Raw genomic sequence first — 21,644 nt, forward strand, 5'->3', positions numbered from 1 at the left:
AACTTTCTAAAATGCAGCTACTATTACCCCAAGAGGCTGGAGATTAGCCTAGAAAGTACCATTATTAGACCAATGTGTTATCATGCAATTGCCTGGTAGGGAGTGGGGCACAGAGGAACATGTAAAACCCCAATAGATGGAGGGTGGTGTTTCTTTTGAAAGGAGTGAACATCACCACTGTCAATTGCCCTGGGAAGAAGTAGATCCTATGACAGGAAGTAAGGATTGAGAAGGTAGACTACAGACTAGAGAGGAGGAGAAACTCATCTCTTTCTGTGGGCCTCTGGTGATGAGCCTGACCAGGCTTTGAGTACTTTCAGTGGTGGGCATGAGCATGTACTTTGTAAGCAGGTCAACATTTAGGCAGAAGGCAGTGGGTTGGCCTGCAGATTCAGAGAAATCACATCTAAGTTCTCTTCTTGTGCTTCCCCAACCCTCGAGTCAATTTCAATTCACTTTCAGCCTGGCCTAAGCAAGGTGGTAGGGAGAGAAGAACATGCCTGGGACATGTTTGGGTCCTGGTGGTGAAGGGCAGAGCAGAGCCCTTTCCTGAGGCCTGAATGGTAAACGCATCATACATGTCACCATGCACCACAGGGCAGTGATCCCTTGGGACCACAGGCAGTAGTGGCAAGGGCATGAAGTATCGTTATTAAACATAAGAGTCTGTCATAGGGGATTTTCTGAAATAACTGAGGGAAACTCTACAAGAGCAGGTGGTGGCCAAAGTCATAGTTTAGCAATTTAATGAAAAAATTCTTAGTGTTTAAGCAGGTGATGATAAGTCATTCCTCTATCCCCCCTCCCTGAATTTGGAACCTTTAGAGATTTAGATACAAGAGACTAAAGATGAAAACATCAACTTTATTACTAGTAGCACTGGCTTGGAAATTGTCATATACACACAGTAAACAACCAGACAGCAGACACACTCGCTCTGTTGGGGCAATATTCCTGGGGGAGACCACAAAGACAAGAATAGCAGCAGGTGTGTGGATCCCCAGTGCCCACTGCCTTCTAAAGAAGAACAAAGTGATCGGTGGAATCAGACATCAACTTTCAGGAAAGGGACTCTGCCCCTTGGGCTGAGAAATTTTAAAGCTGCATTAATAAAGAAATGCCAAGCCCTCCTCTGGAGTAAGTAGAGGTCACAGTACAATATAAGGATAATATAAGGTTCTGGCATGGCAGCTCAGGGATTGTGGCTGGGGGAACTTGAGCTCCTCCCATTGCATAACCAGAAAGCTAGGTCTATGCCTGGCCATTGCTGCTGTGTACTGTGGCAACTTCACAGTGTGAAGGAAAAATATCTTGGGCTCCCTAAATCACTAAGCTAAAGGGAAAAGTCAAGCTGGAAACTGCTTAGGGCAAACCCGCCTCCCGTTCTATTCAAAGTTGTCCCTCTGCTCACTGAGATAAATGCATATCTGATTGCCTCCTTTGGAGAGGCTAATCAGAAACTCAAAAGAATGCAACCATTTGTCTCATATCTACCTATGACCTGGAAACTCCCTCCCTGTTTTGAGTTGTCCCACCTTTCCAGACCAAACCAATGTTCATCTTACATATGCTGATTGATGTCTCATGTCTCTCTAAAGTGCATAAAACCAAACTGTGCTCTGACAACTTTGGGCACATGTCAGGACCTCCTGAGGCTGTCACAGGCACATGTGCTCAACCTTGCTTGGTAAAATAAACTTTCTAAATTAACTGAGACCTGTCTCAAATTTTCTGGGTTCACATTAGCATGACCTGTTCCCCCAGCATTCATGATTGGGAAGCCACCGCCTTTCTCCTGGCCTGCTCAGGAGGCTGAGTCCAACCCTTGGGATTCACTGGGATTGGCTGCCTTCCACCCACAGCTATAATTCATTTCCAAGGAGCTTTGCATCCAGCTCCTTTTCTAGAAGGCTGATGAGTGAGAATCAGTCTTGGACACATTAGGGCCTACCTTTCTGAGCCACCCCAAATGAGCTTCCCACACCTTCTTCCCAAATTGTCCTCACCTTCTCAGATCTGCAGGCCTTCCAGTGCAGAGGGAAGATCTGCCTAAGTAAGTTTACTGGTTAGAGGAGCAGAAAATGTATGTGTCCTGAAGCAAGATGCTGTGAAAGAGAAAACCCAGAAAAGGCTGAACCTCAGTCCTTCTTCCAAATCATCAGCTTAGTCATTCACCTACCCTTGGAGAGGGGAGCAAAGGATAGAGAAGCTGTCAGAAATATTCTAGTTTTTCCTCCTGGGGAGGGAAGCACAAGTTTCTTGTCATCTATGGAAATGTGCAGCAGCTTTGGATCAAAAATAAACTGGACATGGATGGATGGTGATGATGGCTTCACAACAGTGTGAATGTAGTAAATGCCACCTAACTGTGCACTAAAAACTGGTTAAAATAGTAAATTTTATGATATTTACTACAATTACCCAATCACTGTAAAAAAGGAACTGGATCTAATCATGCTTTTGATTTTATTTTTGCTTTGTCTTGAATAGTTAATATATTCATATGATTTTAAATGTAAAAAACACAAATGGCCCCTTCATAATCTTTTCCTAGCTAATGCAGTTTCTTCTTCAGAGGCAAACAATAAAAACAGCATTTTCATATTCTTCCAGAGATATTTTACGCACTCTAGCAAATACATGTTTTAAAAATTTTTGACACAAATGGTATTGTATGTTACACACAGTTCTGCAATTTGTATTTTAACTTAATGAAATTTCTTGGGGAATGCTCCATATCGGTGTATCAGAGTTCCAGCATTCATAGAGCTATACGTTTTCCTAGAGCACAGATTTCCGTAGTTGGCTTAACCAGTCCCCCTTATGTGCAAATATAGATGTTTTTACTCTTTTGTTGTTCCAAACAGTGAATATCCTCTTATGTGTGTCATTTCTCATATTTATCTACTCATAAGATAAATTCATAGACATGGAATTGTCCAATCTTGGTTTTAATAGTTTTCATTATAGGCAAACTTGACTTTAATGCTGTTGAGTAGACATTTGGAGTGCAGTGCTAACTGACCGGGACCTCTAATCTAACAAGCTGTCCAGAAAACTGATGATGTCTTTCCTACTCACAGATCATCGTTCCACAGTTTCATATGTGCACTAAGGTGGGAAAACTGTCAAACAGACCCCAAGAAAATAATGTCCATTTTCAAAAAGCAACTCTTTCTGGCAGAGGTCTGATTAGCCCATAACACATAACTATCTGATTATAAATGAGCTTTCTTAAAATAATTTTTAATGTTTTTCCCACTGTAATTTTTCCATGTTTCTATGTATGCTATACATTTTTGTTTTGTAACAATTAAAGAGCCCTGACAGGTTAGCCAGAGAAAGTAATATTTATTGTCTGTATACTAAGATGAGAAAACAAGGAACATAGGCCAAGGGAAGTTGCCACTTGTCCAAAGTCACCCAGCAAGTTAGTGGGAGAGCCTGAACTAAAATGCAGGTCACAACCTAATCCCATGCTCTGTTCACTAATCCATATTTGTCCTTTTTGCCAGTTCTCAAAAGTAAGTGAGCTGTTCCTGAACCTATTGGGTCTAGAAGAGGCCTCAGTTTATGGGCAGCTGACGATGTCTCACTATGAAGAACTTGTCCTGATGGTGTGCAGCTGTTGAAGATGTATAGCAGGGATCTTCCATGGGAGGTCCAAGAAGGCTGATATCTTTCAGGCTTGCCTATAGGTTTATGTGGCTCACATGCCAAGATGGGAACAAGTAAGTCTGAGCTTGGAGAACGTTTGATACTGCTAAGCAGAGAAGAACCAGGGGTGAGTGAATTTTGCGCAATGGGGAAGAATTCTTCACATTGTGTGTACCAAAATGCTATGAACTATTAATACAGTCATGCTTTGCATAACGATGTTTCAGCCAACAATAGATCACATATACTATGGTGGTCTCATAAGATTATACTGGAGCTGAAAAATTCCTCTTGTCTAGTGAAGTAGCCGTCATAACGTAGTACACAATGCATTATTCATGTGTTTGTGGTGATGCTGGTGTAAACAAACCTACTGCACTGCCAGTCATATGAAAGTGTAGCACATACAATTATGTACAGTACATAATACTGGATGATGATAATAAATGACTATGTAACTGATTTATGTATTTACTATGCTATCCTTTTTATTGGAATTTTAGACTGTGCTCCTTCTACTTATAAAGGAATAAAATTAACTGTAAAGCATCCTTGGGCAGGTCCTTCAGGAGGTATTCCGGAAGAGGGCATTGTTATCATAGGAGATGACAGCTCCATCCTGTTACTGCCCCAAAGACCTTCCAGTGGGACAAGATGTGGAGGTAGAAGACAGTGATATTGATGATCCTGACTCTGTGTAGGCCTAGGCTAATGTGTGTGTGTCTTAGTTTTTAAAAAAGTTTAAAAAGTAAAAGACAATTTAAAATTTTTTATTAGAATAAAGCTTACAAAATAAAGATATAAAGAAAGAAAATATTTTTGTACAGCCATAGAGTGTTTGTGTTTTAAGCTTAGTGTTATTACAAAAGGATCAAAACTTTCAAAAAATTTGAAAGTTTATAAAGTAAAAAGTTATAGTTGGCTGAGTGCAGTGGCTCACACCTGTAATCCCAGCACTTTGGGAGGCTGAGGCAGGTGGATTGTGAGGTCAGGAGTTCGAGACCAGTCTGGGCAACACGTTGAAACCCCATCTCTACTAAAAATACAAAAATTAGCCGGGTGTGGTGGCAGGTGTCTGTAATCCCCACTACTCAGGAGGCTGAGGCAGGAGAATTGCTTGAACCCAGGAGGCAGAGGTTGCAGTGAGCTGAGATGGTGCCACTGCACTCCAGCCTGGGTGACAGACCAAGACTCTGTCTCAAAAAAAAAAAAAAAGTTATAGTTTAATTTTTAAGGTTAATTTATTATTGAAGAAAAATTTTTAATGAGTTTAGTGTAGCCTAGGTGTACAGTGTTTATAGAGTCTACAATAGTGTACAGTCATGTCCTAGGTCTTCACATTCACTCATCACTCACTGACTCACACAGAGCAACTTCTGGTCCTGCAAACTCCATTCGTGTTGAGTGTCCTATGTAGGTGTATTACTTTATATCTTTTGTACTATATTTTTACTGTATTTTTTCTTTGTTTAGAAATGTTTGGATACACAAACACTAGTGTGTTACAATTGCCTACAGTATTCATTCAGTACAGTAACATGCTGTTGCAACCTAGAAGCAATAAGCTACACCATATAGCCTAGGTGTGCAGTAGGCTACACCATCTAGCTTTGTGTAAGTACATTCTTTGAAGCTTGCACGATGACAAAATTGCCTAATGACACATTTCTCAGAACATAACTCCATCATTAAGCTACATAACTTAAACCCCTCCTATGCAATGAAACTCAGGTAGCATAGAAAAAGCAGATAACTCAAGCATTGCATACAGAGAAGCCATTCTTGGAACACCAGGCAATAAGCATTGCATTAGATCAGAGCAGTTCTGGGTACATCTATGGTCAACAAGAAATATTTTCAAAGTCTGAACTTTGAGCTATAGTAGACAGACAAACTAAGAATTCCTCAAAGTTAGTATTTCCAACCTTGATGTAAGAGTCTATTCTGAGTGTTGTAACAAACTGTCTCCAGATCTCGCTAGAGTAACACAATAAAGGTTTGTTTCTCACCCATCACAGTCGGGTATGGCTGTATGAGGGAGGCGTTAGGAAGGCTCTGCTCCATGCATTCATGGAAGTGGCCTTGATCACCAGCCTAGCACTTCACTGGCAGGGCTCAGTCAATGACATCTAGTGGCTGGGAAGCTTGGAAATGAGCTTTCCTTTGTGCTCACAAGTAGGACTTGGGTGAACACATAGCAGTATCTCTGCTCCATCCACATAAACAGGCTCAGAACTTAAATGGAAAGAGACGCTGAAGAGGGCACCAAATATATGAGAACTGGAACAGGGAAAGGAACAAAGATCTGAACATGATCAGATAGAGATATTTGCCTACAGACAAGTCCTTGGTTAAAAGACCGTGGAAATTGATTCCAGAACTATACTCTATATTATTTATGGCTTGTGGGACACAGAAATGTGTTCTGGTTACCTGTGCGATAAACTGTACATACTTCTCATTTCAGAGTTGGAGTCAATCACTCTCTGTTGGCCTTTTTTGCTGTCTTTACAAAGTCATGGGTTAACGAACCCTACTGGGTACTTCTAACATGAGGTGTCTGGGCTGAGAGAGTCTTACTGGCAATTGATGTCAAGATTCTTCGTCCAGAGGCACAGAGCAGGAAGGTTCTTGGTCCACAGACACCTTAAAACAAGGCCACCCTGGCCAGGTTTATTCCTGTCTGGTGGCCTACACATTTCTTATATCCTGGAAAAACTAGTGAGTAAGCAAGTGTCGACCTCAGAGTCCCTGACGGGGCTATTTTGAAACCACACACCATGAAAACTCTCAGGGAAGTTAAAAAACAAACAATCATAACCAAGGCAGTTTAGCTGTTTTGAAAAGAGATGGAGCTTCATTACTTCAAACCCAAATTTCTGCAAGCCTGGCAACCACCTTACATCAAAATAAACGTCCACCTGCTAGCTGAAATGTTTAAAAACACAGGTGAGCTCTATTCTCTGAAATACAAGCCTTCTCTAACCTGAGAAATGTAAATACCTATGAAGGTGGGTCCATGAAGGGGAGGTTGATGAGGATGGGTCTATGTAAGAGTGTGTGTCAAGGTTGTTACTTGTATTTGTGTTACCCTGTGGATATGTGTGTGTGAGAGAGAGATTCAGAGCAGGAAGAGGAAGGCAACTCACATGGATCCATGTTTTTCGTAACACTGTGTGAAACTCCAGTTAATTGACTGTAAAGAAATAGGAACCCACAAGTAACTGACATTAGTACCGCTGAAAGGCTCCCAGAAGGCCTAACTCTTGCTGGCTCCATAATCACAAGCACCTGCAAAGCTCTGCCTTGGTGAGGAGAGGGCAGAGCACACCTGCTAACCGACATCTGCCTGGAGGAAGGAAAGACAGAGCTTCAACCCTGAACACAGAGTGCTGGTCTCTCTTATGTGCTTGACTGTCATGCTCAGTTGCATTGTGCATGAGTCTGCCTGTCAGCCTGCACTGAATTTTGCAGTACTGTTCCAGGGTTTACTATCTGCACTCTGTTCCCGAAGACCTGTTGCCCCTACCTGTGTGCTCCCAGAGGAATCTGGTTTCTATAACAACAGACCCCATCCCCAGCGTGGTGCACAAGGCCACCTGCCAATCCATGCTGATTAAGCCCAGCCCTCAGCCTGTCCCCTCCAGACCTGTCACACCAATTCCCATTCAGGCACCAGCACTGATCATCAGTATTTCCCAAGAGTGGAAAGGGGAAAATAGAGACTCAGTAAATATATGTAAATAAAAGCAGAGGTTTCGTAAGCCATTCTAATCTTGATATAGTTTGCATTTCCTTCGCTGTTGCTTTATAAAAGCCCTTTTAAGCTTGCAGCAAGAATAGGAAGTCAGCTGTCAATTAGCTTACTATGATGTTTTCTCAGTCATATTTTGAAAGAGAAGTTGAATTCAACATTTTCTAAAAATCTGCAAACAGCGCATGCTGCATTTATGGAGATGACACCTTTTGTGGGTTTTTCTCTTTCATGGGTAGGATTTTTCTGAGAGACCACATTGGGAGAAGAGAATAGGTGAGGAGTTGCTCTGTGAGCTTGCTGCAATCTGGAAGGAATAAAGTTGCAGAAATAGGAAATTGGAAGCAGAAATAGGATATAGGAAAGTCTTAAGGACTACGATTTTTGTATTACAACTAGATTCACATTTGCAGCCATCCTTTTAACAAGACAAGCCACTCGACTAATACGTGCTCTGAAGGAGCAAACAGAACTGACTAAACTAACGCAGAAGCAGGGGCTCAGTGGCTGCAGGTTGCATGAAAAATTACCCCTTGCGGTTGCAGGGCCCCATTGTGAGCACCAGTCCTCTAGGAGAATGCTGGGCTACTTCTTTCTTTACCAATTGTTGCTAAGAGCAGGTGACCTCACCCACTGTTTTAGCAACTCTTACTGCTGGGAATTATTCTCTTGGGAAGTTCAGAAGCTGGCAAAATAAATCTTTGTATTCACTCTGCTTATATTCTGACAACACTGACTAAAATCCTCTACTTTGAAAAGGAAATATTCTTCCCAGGCAAATGCAACTGATGAAATAGATTCTCTGTGTGTGGCTTTGAAGGTGTTAAAGTAATGATACTAATTGCTTTCATTTTGATAAGCTTTACAGGCTCCAGAGTTCTCTCACGAGTTCCATTTCATTTGATATTTGCAGTTACCATGTGAGGTAAGCAGAGCTGACCTTGACTGGCATCTCTATCAGCAGCTCGGTGGGATTAAATGGCTTGCCAATGTCACAAGGTGAGAAGTTGACATGAATTGCAATGCAAATATTCTGGCAAATAAGTTAGCAGGCTTTCTATTCTACCATTCTGCTCAACTTAAAAAATAATCCTGTGGATTTTTAAAACTGTAATGGCCACTCATGCACAAGCCCCTGGAATATTCACAGGCTGATGAAAGCAATCTATTTTGGTGATTCAGGGAATATTGAGCTGCTGGTTTTGAGCAAAAGCAGCTGATGCAAATAAGCATGATATATTCATATATTCATCCATTTGAAAGAAATCTGATGGCAGGAATTTTCTCCCAACAAAGCAGATTCTAGGATGTGCAAGCATCTGTACAAACGCATGTCATTCTCTGCAACCTCCATGCTTATAGGGGGAACCACAGACTCCTTGAGCATTAAGACTTGACAGAATCTTAGAGGTAATTTTATTCAACTTCATGCTACAGGGGAGGAAAGCAGGTTCAGAGAGCAGCGTTTGCCCAGGTCACACAGTTTATGGTTGTCAGAAGTAGGACAAGACCCCAGACCTTCAGATATCACACTCAGTTCAGAGTGATTCTTCTGAGTCCCTGGGAGGTTCCAAGTTACTATAGTACCACTAAATTATATTCAATGCAGTATTTAAGCAGATGAGGCCTTTTAGCAGGATTTAGAGCAACAAAGGCTGAAATCAAAGGCCTTTGATTAGCTTAAAGTTGTTCTGACAGTGGATCTCTCCAGAGTATGGGCTCACTGGAAATCAGTGTCCTACAGCCTCAGCATTGGAGTGTGAAGCTGGGGTTGGCTGATGCTTGGTGTGGTGTGATGGTTGGGATCGGATTTGGCTCTGTGATCCTGTGCTTTCTACATGGCTTAGTTTATCAGCCAGGGCACAGTGTGAGTCCCAGAAAACCTGGCCAAAACAATCCTAACCCATGTAGCAAGGGGCTACGGTATTTATTCAGGGGCTTTCTCAGAAGGCTTTCTAAATAGTCCATTGGAAGGTCTATTTTCAAACCTCAGTCCAAGACCAAACCACTTAGAGTTATGTCAGCAGCTTTGCCCTAGGTGTCCCGGAGCTGTTGTCAGCAGGTTTCTAAAAGAATCACACTAGCTTGGGACTCGCACTGTGTCTCTGAAGGAAAGTCCTGAGAGAAGGGTCAATAAGAAACTTTCCCTTACATCTCTGCATCAGGAAATTTATCGACAAAGTAGGGTTGAGGGATGCTTCTATGGTGTAGCAGATACTGTGTGGTGTGCTGTCCTGACCCATCTCAGGACAAAAGCACATACCCTCCCAGATGCTGGGAATGTGGCCTGCTGATGGCCCATAGCTGAGTTTCACTCCAGGGATTGTCCTTGATCAAAGGTTGCTGCCTCAAGATTGCAATGCCTTCCCTGGGAATAGCCTGCATCTGACCACAAGTCAATGTAGGGGTACAAAAGTTTGGCCCCTTTGCTCAATTTGGGCCATCTTTGAAGGACTACCCCAGCTCCACAGCTCCCTGGGGGTTGGGCTGAGGCCTCTGTGCTACTGCCTCAGAATGCAACTCTCCATCAGTTCAAGCCTTCACCACCCACCCTTTTACAGATGTTGTTTCGCCACAGCACTCCCCAGTAAACACCTGCATGCAAATCTTTGTCCCACAATCTTTTTCCCAGGGACCTTGACATACCACAGACACACAGACATGCACACACTCAGACATATTCTCTTTTGCCTTCTTTAGTGCCAGCATCTTGTCACCTGATGGAGAATACTCTATCAACAACTCGATATCAAATGTCTGCAATGCTCTTTTCTATCCAAACAGCTAAAGAAATCGGTATTCCTTTCCTATGGCTGCTGTAACAAATGACAACAAACTTGGCGGCTTCAAACAACACACATTTATGCTGTCTTAGTTCTGGAGGCCAGAAGTCCAACATCATCATTTTTACTAGGCCAACATCAAGGTGTCAGCAGGGCTGGGCTCCTCTGGAAGCTGTAGGGGAAAATGCAGTTTCTTGCCTTTTCCAGCTTTTAGAGCTGAATTCTTTGCATTCCTTGGCTTGTGGTCCCTTCCTCCATCTTCAAAGCCAGCAGCGTAACATCTTGCTTCAGTGGTTATGCTACCTTCTCCTTCTGTGTCAAATCTCTCTCGGCCTCTGCTTTGTAAGGACATTTATGATTGCATTTAAGACCCACCTGGATAATGCAGGCTAACCTCCCCATCTCAAGACCCTTATCTAATCACACCTGCAAAGCCTCCTGCCATATAAGGAAACAATCACAGGTTCTAGGGATTAGGACCTGGAGATCCTTGTGGGCCATTATTTAGCCTACCATGGAATCATAGAGCAAGTTCTGAGACATACACATTGTGATTTCAATCTGTAGTTTATCTTCGCCCCAAAGTGAGGTAGCCTCAAAATCTTCTTTTTGCCATCCATTTGCTATTGTCCCAGGCAACCTGGTCTCAGCTGGGATGTCTACTTCTTGATTTAGGCCTTTATTAAGAAACACCAGTAATTGTTACATTTTTACCTGCTGCTGCTAGAACCCCTCTCTCTGTCTCCCTCCCTAACCCGGCTGGGTGGCTGCCTTTCTACCCCCTCTACTCACCAGATTGTATCTGCACTCACTGAGTGACCCTGTTGTCTATGTGGGAATAACACCGTGGCCACACTATGACATTGGGCGGGGGGCGGGGTGTAGGTGGGAGAGGGGAATAGAATAGTGTTTTAAGTTTAATCAGCAGATTCCTGTGTCACTTCCTTAAAGCATTCTCTGTCAGTAGCAATTTGGGATGACACCGCATGACCCTTCAGAATGGAATTGGAATGGCTGATCTTCACATACTCATTGACCAGAAATAAGACCAAGAAATCTGCAATCTCATTTTTTCCCACCCCCAATTATCTATTTTTTTAAAAATTGTATTGATTGGTTGAAAAGTCTTTTTTTTTTGAGAGAGAGAGAGAGAAAAAGAGAGAGAGAGAGGGTCTCCCTCTGTCACCCAGGCTGGAGTACAGTGACACAGTCATGGCTCACTGCAGCCTCGACCTCCTGAGCTCAAGTGATCCTCCCAGCTCAGCCTCCCAAGAAGCTGAGATCACAGGCCAATGCCACCATGCCCAGCTAATTTTTTGTATTTTTTGTAGAGACACGGTCTCACTTTTTTGCCTAGGCTTGTCTCGAACTCCTGGGCTCAAGTGATTCTCCCACCTGGGCCTCCCAAAGTGCTGGGATTACAGATGTGAGCCATCATGCCCAGCCTCCTACCCCCCATTCTTTTAGCTTGTTGTTTCTACCTCCTCTCTGGACCATATATATGGCTTGATCTACATATTTGTCTCCCCCACTAGAATGTGAGCTCCTTTCTTCATCTTTCTGCTCCAATGTAGCAACTACCAAGGGGCCACCTGACAGAACATGGCCGCTGCAGAGGAACCCTGCTACCTGCAGTCAGTGACATGGCCTAGGTCCCAGAGGCCTCGTGGTGCCACACACACAAGAACAGACACCAACACCCAGTGACATTTTGACAGTCAAATGGAACCTGTGACTGCCATCTGTAGATGTGCCAGCCAAGAATGTGACCCTGGGGAAAGCCCTTCACACAGGTCTTTCCTTGGTGTATTTATATTTAGTTCCAGCGAAAAACTGCAGTTGTTTTTCTCAGTGACAGGCATCAAACGATAACCGAAAAGAATGAGAAATAATTGTTCCCTTTCTCCCTGTTAGGAGATTGTACTCTTTGAATATGGGACCACAGCTCTCTGAACAACTAGCTCTCCCATGCCTGGCTCATGAGACATCATAAATGTTGATTGTATTAAAGACAATTTAGAGGGAAAGGACTTGAATTCTGGTTCTAAGCTATTAAAAATATTTCTACATTTTAATTTTTAAATTAAGAAAGATTTTGTACATATGGAAAGGTGCAGAATATAAAACAGACAACCATATGCTTACCATCCAGATTAAACAACTGTTAACGTTTTCGCGTATTTACTTCAGATCACTTGAAACAAAAGAAATACAAAAAGATAAGACTAAAGCCTTGGCCCCCTTCACTCACATCCCTCCCCTCCTCCCCTCTGCAGAGCAACTTCTGCCTGAAGCTGGTGTGTGTCATTTCCACGCATGATCTTGTGCTTTCAGTACATATTTGTATATCCAAAACAATATTTACTATTGTTTTGTGTGCATTCTTAATTTACATAAATGGCATCATATTGTAAATTTTCTTGCAACTTGGCTTTTCTTACTCAACAGTACATTTTAGGGACTTATTTATGTTGTGTGGATACAGTGTAGACCTAGTTCATTCATTTTAACTTAATTGTGAAATACCATAGTTTACTTATCCATTTCCCTATTGGGTAAAATTAGTTATTGCTTTATTGTCATTGTTGTTTATTGCAATGAACATGCCTGTGCATGCATCTTTGTACACGTGTTTGTTAGTGTAAATGCCCTGAAGTGAAATTGCTAATTAGTAGGAAATATACTTCTGCACCTTCCTTAGCAGAGACAAATTGTTCTCCCAAGTGGTCGTACCTATTTGAACTCATGCTAGATTAGAAATCCCTGTGTTCCTACATCCTTACCATCATTTGTGAGGCTTTCAATTTTTCTTATCCAATAAGTACAAATGACATTTTATTGTTTTAATTTACATCTCTCTAATTATTCATGAGCTTAAGCATTTTTACATGTTTACTAACCAGTTGTGTAGTGCATGTGTGTGCATGTGAGAGAGAGAGAGAAATAGGTTTTAATCCTTTGTTCTTTTCTTATAAATTTATAGTTGTATTTATTCTGAAGTTCTTATCTGAGTTCAAAAATGTTCTCACAAATGGTATCTTGCCTTTTAATTTTGTTTATGTCATGTTCTATTATAAATAGCTTTTTAATTTTCATGTAGTTAAATTTATATGTCTTTTCAAGGTTTGTGGGCATTTGTCCCTTAGTTAATAAATCTGTTTCTAACTCTACATTCAAGATATTCTCCCACATTGTTTTCTAAAAATTCTAAATTTTTTTCCCCTTCACATTTAAATTTTTGTCCATCTGGAATTTACTTTTGCTTATGTGATGAGTAGGGATCTAATTTTATCTTTTTCCAAGCAGAAAGTTAATTGTCAAAGATGATCCAGACTTTCCCGCTGTTTGAAATGTCATTTCTGGTGTTTTTTTTTTTTTTTTTTAGATGGAGTTTTGCTCTTGTCACCCAGGCTGGAGTGCAGTGGCGTAATCTCGGTTCACGGCAACCTCTGCCTCCCGGGTTCAAACGATTCTCCTGCCTCAGCCTCCTGAGTATCTGGGATTATAGGCGCACGTCACCACGCTCAGCTGATGTTTTGTATTTTTAGTAGAGACGGGGTTTTGCCATGTTGGGCAGGCTGGTCTCAAACTCCTGACCTCAGTTGATCCGCCCACCTCAGCCTCCCAAAGTGCTGGGATTACAGGTGAGAGCCACTGTGCCTGGCTGAAATATCATTTCTGTTAAATACAAATTCCCACATATAAGTGGATCAGTTCCTAGACTCTACCATTCTGTTGGTTCATTTGTCTATCCCCACACCCATACCAGGATTTTAACATTATTATAGCTAAAGAGCAAGTCTTAATAGCTGGTGTGGTGTTTGCCCTTATTTTTTTTGTTTTAGCTCACATTTGTTTTTGTTTGCATTAGTCTTTCCTCTTCCAGTATTTTAGGATCAGATAGTGGATTCCTGTGAAAAATGCTATTGGAATTGATAAAGGAAGTGTATCTAAATAGGTTAATTTGGAAAAATTTTGCCATTTATACTATAGTTATCTATGGTAAATGTGATATATCTCTCTATTTAGGCCTCCTTTTTATATTTATGCCATTTAATATGGATTTATAATTTTTTATGTAAATATTTATACATTTTTATTACCCATATTATGAGGTATTTATAGTGCTTGCTACAACTGTAAATAGTAGCTTCTGAAAAATGATATTTTCTCACAATTTATTGTAGGTGTTCGGGGACCATCTTAAAAATCAGTTTTTAATTAGGTAACTTGTTGAATTTCCTTATTCCTTTCAATAGTTGGCTGTTACTTATTTTGAATTTTTTAAACTAGATAATTATAGCATATAAAATTAATAATACTGTGGCTCACGCCTGTAATCCCAACACTTTGGGAGGCTGCAGCGGGCAGATCACCTGAGGTCAGGAGTTCGAGACCAGCCTGGCCAACCTGGTGAAACCCAGTCTCCACTAAAAATACAAAAATCAGCCAGGCATGGTGGCAGGCACCTGTAGTCCCAGCTACTTGGGAGACTGTGGCAGGAGAATTGCTTGAACCCAGGAGGCAGAGGTTGCAGTGAGCCAAGATCACCCCACTGCACTCTAGCCTGGGCAAAAGAGCGAAACTCCATCTCAAAAAAACCACACACACAAAACAAAAAACAAATAAACAAGTCCCAAAAAACAAAACAAAACAAAACAAAATTAATGATACTTTTATTTCTTCCTTTTGAATCTTGCTTTATTGTATTTCTTTACCTGTTATCACTTTACTGAATAGGACTTACAAAGCAATGCTAAATAAGAGCTTTTGATAGTAGGCATCCTTCCCTTATTCCTGAACTTAACTGGAATTATTTTAGAGATTCACAAAGCATAACTTTCACTGTAGATTTGTGGTAGATCACTTTATTGGGTTATTATTTTTATTTCTAACATGCTAAAATATTTTGGTTATTAATGGGTATTGAATTTTATCAAATGCATTTTCTTCACCTTTTGAAGTGATCATATTTTGTTCTTCTTTATTATGTCTGTGTAGTAAACTACCGTAATAACTTTTCTATTGTTAAACTTTTACTTCTTAAGTAATCCAGCTTTGTCATAATGTAATATTTTTAAACACTACTAGTTTCAGTTTGCTAATATTTGATTACAAAATGTCACATGTTTATAGGTGACATCAGCCTGCACTTTTCCTCTTCTGTATTGTCTTTTCCAGTTTTTGTTTTCAATGTTATATTAATATCATATAATGGGTTGAAAAACTTTCAATCTTTTCTTTTTTCTGTATCAGATTGTACAAAATAGAAATCAAATTTTTCTTGAAACTTGGGGAAAACTTACCTGCAAAACTATGTGAGGTAACGGCTATTTTTTTTGTGACTAAATTTTTAATTATTGATTAAATATTTAAGGCCATAGGTTTATTCAGCTTTTTTATTTTTTAGTTACATTTTCTAGAAATGTTTTTATCTAAAAGTTAAATATTAGTGGCATAAAGTCATACATAGCAGTCTCGTGTTTTTGTAAATGTGTGTTACATATTTTTCTTTCCCAGTATGGTTCATTTGTACCATTTTTCTTTTTCTTCTCATCTTAGACCTTCGTTGGCCATCTCAGTTGCTTAATTGTTTTCTATTTCACTAATTTTTGCCCATATCTGTGTCTTCTTTCCTTTGTATTTTCTTACATTAACAGTTTTTTTTTGCTGACTTCTTGGATTGATTACATGTGTTCATTAGTTATCAACCTTTCTTCTTTTCAGGTGTGTGTATGTGTGTATGTATATCTACAATTTTCTCTCTAAAGTATTGCTTTAGCTACATCTCCAAAATTTCTATGTTCTGTTTTCCCTTTGTCATTCAGGTCTATTTTAAAAATCTCCATTATGATTTCTACTTTGACTCATTAATTATATAGAAATGTTTCAAAATTTCCAAACATATGGTTCCTTTTTTTGGTCTCATTTTTGTAATTTATTTTCAGTTTAATAGCGTGTGAAAAGGGAATGCGGTCTGTAGGATTGATTCATTTTTTATTTTTAGATACTTTTTTGTGGCCAAGTATGTGGTCATCCAAAAATAAGTTCAATGTGTATTCTCTAATTGTTAAGTACAGAAATGTTATGCTCGAGTTATTAAAAATGTTATTTCAAATTTTGGTATGTTTACTAATTATTTTGTTTGCTTGAGCTATTTAGTATCGAGCATTGTATTAAAATATCTTATTGTGGCTGTGGATTGCTTGACTTTTTTGTGATTCTGGTCATTTGTGGTTCATATATTTTGAGATTACATTCTTAAAAGTCTACAGTCTTGGAAGTTTTAGATCTTCATGTGGAACGGTGCCTTGCCTACCTGTACGATTATACCTCCGTTGTCTTTAACTCTTCTTCTTGGAACTAAGTCAGGTCCAGGGGGACCTTGATGCCATTGCTTATGCCCCATTCCCGCTGCTCTTGGATTGAGGGTTTTTGTTTTGTTTTGTTTTGTTTGTTTTGTTTTGCTTTCTTTTGTTTTTGAGACAGAGTCTCACTCTGTGGCCCAGGCTGGAGTGCAGTGGCACAATCATGGCTTACTGCAGCCTCACATTCCTTGGCTCAAGCGATCCTTCTGCCTCAGCCTCCCAAAGTGCTGGGATTACAGGCATGAACCACCACACTTGACTGGATGAAGTTTCACAGCCCACTTTTGAGAAGCTGGTTTTGCTAACTTTGCTCCAGGATACCCTTTATGCTGCCACCCATGCACTGCCTTGCTCCATGTCCACTGCTGTAAGGGAGCATTTCCACTTATCTTGTGATTCAACTTTTAGCCATCTCCAAGCTTCGTTAAAATTAGAGATTGAATTTTATTTTTCATTCTTCTTGGTGCTTTTAGATGCTTTCCATGAAACACTGACTTTTGCTGGCATCTTCACACCGGAATTTTGACATGAAGCCTAAAGTTAATCAATATCTTTGCCCTCCTGCTGGATATTACCACAGTACCTATTCATTCTGGTCACTCCTTCTTGAATCACATGCTGTCTTTGCCTAGCATGTTAGTTATACCTCATTTTTATAACCCCAAACTAGTCACAATTATATTGTTTTGGGATCAATGCCTGTTTAGATTTGCCTTTATATTTAATATTTACCAGTCTCTGCTCCTCTTTGCTTCTCACTTCCTGTGCCTTCTCCCAGAGAAACAGAGCTTTTGGAATTCTTTCAGCAGGGGACTGTGAGTAGTAATTTATTTAAATCTGTGCTTGCTTGCCTGATGATGTCCTTATTTTGCTCTCAGTCTTGAATTTTAGTTTAGCTGAGAATAGAATTCTAGGGTGTCAGTTATTTTTCCTCAGCACTTTGAAGTTGTCTCATTACTTGTTTCTATTGTTGCTATGAAGAAATCAGCTGGCAGTTTAATTTACAGTTTTACAAACTTTGTTTGATTTTACATTCATATAAGTAAAACCAACTTTGTGTTCATCCTCTAGAATAAGTATTTTACACCTAAATTTATCTATGTATTAATGTACTAATATGTACATAATACAACATATGTAAAATAAAAACATAAATGACTACATATATGAAAAAGTTTTAAAATCCAAATAAAAAGCATTTGCTTTTGCTAAATTGTTATTAGTTATAATTAATAATATTTTAAAGAGTTAAATGTAGATATTAATGCTTCATTGATTTAAAAATATCTTGATTTAACATTTAATTTGACACTGCTTTAACATAAAGCAATAGGAAGATCTGGGTTTATGTTTGGCTTATTTTGATGCTGGTTTCAGTGGCAATAATTGCTAATAACAAAAAGTTTAATTACCTCACAAAGGCATGTGAATACAAATAAGAAAAGCAATAGCTGCACTTACTAAGTCATGATGCTTATTTTTTAAAATCCCATTTACCAACTGTACCAAAGTTTTTGTTTAAAGTCAGCTATTATATTTCTGTTTCCCTTTATGTCAATCAATTCTTGTGACAATTTGGAATTTGTTGCATTTTTACATATTTAAAAATGTGTTCAACCCACTAAAACTCTGAAACATTTAGAAGCATTATAGACAGATTAGAAAATTCTGTTTCTAAATTTTTTTGTGTGTTTTTTTTTGTAAATATGAAAAAATGCTCAACATCCTAATGATCAGGGAAATACAAATCAAAACCACAATGTGATATCACCTTTCTCCTGCAAGAATGGCCATTAAAAAAAAAAAAGATGTTGGCGTGGATGTAGTGAAAAGGGAACACTTCTACACTGCTGGTGGGAATGTAAACTAGTACAACCAATATGGAAAACAGTGTGGAGATTCCTTAAAGAATTAAAAGTAGATCTAGCACTTGAACCAGCAATGTTGCTACTGGGTATCTACCCAGAGGAAAAGAAGTCATTATTTGTAAAAGATATTTGCACACATGTCTACAGCAGCACAATTCACAACTGCAAAAATATGGAACCAGCCCAAATGCCCATCAATCAACGAATGGTTAAAGAAGTTATGGTGAATGCTACTCAGCCATAAAAAGGAACTAATTAATGGCATTCTCAGCAACCTGGATGGAACTGGAGACTATTTTTCTAAATGAAGTAACCCAGGAATGGAAAACCAAACATTGTATGCTCTCACTCATAAGTGGGAGCTAAGCTATGAGGATGCAAAAGCATATGAATGATACAATGGATTTTGGGGACTTGGGGAAAAGGGTGGGAGGGGGTTGAGGGATAAAATAATACAAATTTGGTGTAGTGTATACTGCTTAGGTGATGGATGCACCTCAATCTCACAAATCACCACTAAATGACTTACTCATGTAACCAAACACCACCTGTTCTTTAAAAACCTATGGAAATAAAACATTTTAAGAAATATATGCAAACATGAGGCCTGTGACATCCCTACATTGTTTTGGTGACCAAAAAAAAAACATAATTATGGAAAATGTTTGACATCCCTAACAGCAGGAACTACTTTTGTCAAGTTTCTGTGTCACTTTAGGCAAAATGCTTCCATTCTGTGTACCAGTTTTCCTCATGTGAAAAACAAGAGGGCTGGCAGATGAATTCTGAATGTCCTACCCGCCCTAAGGTGCTCAGATGCATTCCTAACCTGCCCTAGCAGAGCCCAGCAGAAAACACAGGCTCTTGGGTAGATCCTGTTACATGAAACATTGCACATGCACATGGTGGAATACTGTGCAGCCATGAAGAAATAAGGACACTCGGTATGTGCTGGTCTGGATGGAGTTCCAACATATTATTTAAAGAAAACAGCAAAGCAAAGAAGAGTATGTAAAATGGGATCCCTTTTGTATACTTTTTTTTTTTAAATAAAGAACAGATGGATAAATAGATATGGAGTTGCTGGTATAAACAGTTTTGGGGTACAGAGATTTAGTGGTTAACAGTTAAGAATGGTTGACAGTTATGAGAAGAGAAGTTAAGGCATGGAAGCTCACTCTTAGTCACTCTCTTTTTTCTTTGCACTTTTAAAAAATATTTGAGGCCAGGAGTGATGGCTCACACCTGTAATCCTAGCACTTTGGGAGGCTGAGGCAGGTGGATCACTTGAGGTCAGGAGTTCGAGACCAGCCTGGACAACATGGCAATACCCCATCTCCACTAAAAATACAAAAATTAGCCAGGCATGGTAGCAGGTGCCTGTAATCCCAGCTACTCGGGAGGCCGAGGCAGGAGAATCATTTGAACCCACGAGGTGGAGGTTGCAGTGGGCCGAGATCATGCCACTGCACTCCAGCCTGGGTGACAGAGTGAGACCTTGTCTGAAAAAAAAATTTTTTTTGAATGGTGTAACTCAGCATATATAATACTATATACATATATATGTATATGTATGTTGTATATGTATGCATGTGTATATATATTTCAGATATCATATATACTATATATATGTATATATCAGCAGGAGTTTTCACAACAGGGACACTGAACATCTTTTTTTATGCTTTATTTTCTTACTTCTACTTTTCTATTTAAAAAACTTGTAAAGAAAAAAGAAGTAAAAGACTAAAGTCCTCGTAATATACCTGTATTCATTGGCTAGGACTGCTGTAACAAAGTACTACAAACCGGGGGTCTTAAACAACAAAACTGTATAGTCTCACAGTTCTGGAGGCTAAAAGTCTGAACTCAAAGTGTCAGCAGGGCTGGTTTCTTCTGAGTGCTGTGAAGGGGAATTTGTTCCAGGCCTCCTTCCTTGGCATGTGGATGACCATCTTCTCCCCGTGTCCCTTCCCATCATCTTCCCTCTGTGTGCATCTGTCTCTGTATCCAAATTTCTCCTGTTTAGAAGGACACCAATCACATTGAATTAGGGCCTGTCCTGATGACCTCATTTTAACTTGATTACATCCGTACAGACTCCATCTCCAGATAAGGCTGCATTCTGGGGCACTGGGAGTTAGAACACTAACATATCTCTTATGGAAGGAGTACAATTTAACCCACAAGTATACCTAATATGACAAAATTCATAGAAATAGAGAAAATAAATACCTTATTTTTCTGGAGAAGGTAGCATTGGACTTCATTCTTGAAGAATAAATTGGCCTTTATCCCTGACTAGACAGAAGTAGTTAATTTCAATAGACGTTTCCCTTCTTTCCCTGGAGCAACATGAGGAAATGTGTGGTTGGAAATGAAGATTACATATGACCAGTACACTCAAGGAAACTGTCTGCTTGAAAATCAATGTTTCATTAAGTTCAGCGAACATAACATGAGACAGAACTGATGAGGCCAGATTAAGGGAGCAGATCTAAGTGGAATACAAGAAAGAACATCAAAATACCCAGAGCTGTCCTGGCATGGAAATCGGCCATCCCATAAGTAAGTGATGCCTGGGGAAACAGAGCCTGTTTCACTGGAAAGGCAATTGGGTTAGATCAATTCTTGTCTTCTCGTAAAGTCCGGCCTGGCCCAAGGTTACAGGGAGAAGCCTTGGGTAGGGGACAGGTGTAAGAGCGTTATGAACCAGTAACACTCCCACTCGGGGAGAAACAAAACCCCAAGTACAGGAAGAGTAGTTCTTTTCTAAAATCTGAACCAATGACAATGGAGGGGACAAAGGATTAGGGGGAGAAGATGCTTACTTTAATGAGGAGGCTTTGATTTTTCAGAACAAAGCTTTGTAGCCATGTTTTTGGGGAGCCACAAAGTCCAGGCCCAATACATGGGGTCAAGAGTATGAGAATTTTGGCCCAAGATGGATAAACCTGGGCCTCAACAGCTGCCACCCACTCTGGAAATTGGTATGTTCAGAGAATGTAAGCACTTGAGACTATTTCTAGTTCCAGCTGCTCCGCGGTATTAATAAAGGTCTAATTGCTAAAACCACGTGGAGTGGACATGGTGTTCATTTTCCTGACACATGCAAAATGTGGTTTGGAGGCTGAGCTGTCAGGCCCAAATCGCCCCCAGATATTGCCTGTTGCAAGCACATTTTATCACCAGGCAGGGCTTGCTAAGCTTGGTG

At 40.0% G+C, this 21,644-nt stretch overlaps 1 long non-coding RNA gene across 1 annotated transcript; it reads right to left on the reverse strand.

The window, feature by feature from the left end:
- Positions 1-20,102: 20,102 nt before the first annotated feature.
- LOC129525135 (uncharacterized) lies at positions 20,103-21,426 on the reverse strand. The gene is made up of 2 exons (XR_008669228.2): positions 20,666-21,426; positions 20,103-20,451 (listed from the first exon to the last, which is right to left on the reverse strand). It is a non-coding gene; the product is annotated as an uncharacterized lncRNA (long non-coding RNA).
- Positions 21,427-21,644: the final 218 nt, after the last annotated feature.

Source organism: Gorilla gorilla, chromosome 8 (assembly GCF_029281585.2).
Source record: "Gorilla gorilla gorilla isolate KB3781 chromosome 8, NHGRI_mGorGor1-v2.1_pri, whole genome shotgun sequence".
NCBI lineage: Eukaryota > Metazoa > Chordata > Mammalia > Primates > Hominidae > Gorilla > Gorilla gorilla.